Genomic DNA, 1,935 nt, shown 5'->3' with positions numbered 1-1,935 from the left:
CTGGTGCCAGAACTGTCGTTCTTATATCGTTAGTGTACTTGGATTAGAACAGTTGAACGTAAATTTAAAAAAACAGTTAAATATTGGACAGTTTTTTTTTTATTCTGAAATCTAAAAACGATAATTTATAATTTCAAATCTTGAAAATATGTAATACGTATGTGACGCAATATATACATATTTATATTATTGAAGTTTCTAATAGTGAACACTGAATTTTTTTGCAGTGCTACATTTATTGATAATACATATCGAAAATCATAACGTGATTCATTGTTCTCGTAACTTTTTCATTAATATTCCGTAACAAACAACAAACGAAAATAATTGTCATGTTTTTTAGTTCTATGATCTCAGCTGTCATCTACATAGACAAATCACTTACCTGAAATATATGCAATTCTTTATACCTGTAAAATTATGATGATTTACTTTATTTTGAATTTAGAGATTTGTTCTTGGTAGCTACATTGGCAAAACTAGTACAGGAAGTGTACACTAAAGCGTTCTACGTAAGAAACACGCTAGTTCGCTGTTCATAGTAACAGAACTAGTTGACAAAGTTTATTGTACTATTGGCACTCGGTCTAGAGTCTATGTAAAATATCAAAAAGTACTAAAATGTTTTCCATTATCATTAATATTACAAGTCCTGAATCATATCAAATAACCTCAAATACAACAATCGACATTATATCGTTCTTTGTATCCGATCGAATTAATTCTATATACTCATGATTGGTCTGTATTGGTCCAGTTCAGTACAGAAATCAAGAACAAACCTATCAGGATGTTACACAAAAAGAGAACAGTAATTTCGTATAGTTTTAGAAACGACTGTACCTATATTATTTATTTTAAAGAAATAGAACTTTATCAAATGATAAAAAAATATAATCACACTACACTGTTAAAATATATTTGCGGAAAAATTCGCATAGACTATATGGAGTTTTACAATATGAAACTTGAAAATTAAAAATGAATTAACTGATCACGTACTACTTTATTTCGAATGAATAATACATCGTAAAACAACTGTTATTTCAAACACCTAACATTATTTTTACCGAATGAATTTCTATAAAAGAATATAAGTGAAGAGGTTTTCGTTAAGGATCATATGTTAAATCTTTAACTCGTTCATTATTAATGTTTTTTCATACCTACTTATACAACGTCACAAGTCATAAATCGCAGAATTTTATTCATTGGAATTTTTTCAGAATTGTTTTATAAGAACGTGCTCTCGATTTAAGAGGGAAACAGACTTATGAATATTGAATAGGAAGGGATATCAGAGGGTGGTGCAGTAAAAATAAGAAAATTAGAGTTATTAGGGAAAAGTTGAAGTGGCGACAGAAGGTTTATTTAAATGAAGAGGTTAATTAACCGCTAGGTAAGCATCGTTATTTATTGTAAGAACCTCGTAGCTTGAAACAATGAACCTTAAGATAGATTATATTCGAAATATCGATGCGTGGTTTAAAAATAGCGTGGGAGAATCGACTCGATTCACGAAATTCACACATACTACCACGCATAGTGTGGTGACAACTACTGAATATTACGATTATTAACGTTACATTATTTAAAAAAAAAAAAAAAAAAAAAGAATCACTTGAATATTCACGCAGCATTTCTCTTTAATTCTTACATTTTTATTCGCGTACACGACCGTCTATAATTCTCACAACGTATTAACACAGAAGTGTTTTCATTTCCATGAAATTTAATCTGCGAAAGCATAAAAAAACCTCTCGAGAGCAAAAAAAACAAAACAAAAAGGGCGCAGTCATAAAAACGCATACTAAATAAAGATAACGAAGAACCTAATTTATATTACCAGTTGTAAGTGCTACCACGTGGATTAATTAATAAAAATTATTAAAAACTTTAAATATGTACAGTGAGGTACTAAAATATCCGATTAAT

The sequence above is a fragment of the Diorhabda sublineata genome, chromosome 6, assembly GCF_026230105.1.
Source record: "Diorhabda sublineata isolate icDioSubl1.1 chromosome 6, icDioSubl1.1, whole genome shotgun sequence".
Lineage (NCBI taxonomy): Eukaryota > Metazoa > Arthropoda > Insecta > Coleoptera > Chrysomelidae > Diorhabda > Diorhabda sublineata.
Note: the sequence above shows the minus strand (reverse complement) of the source record.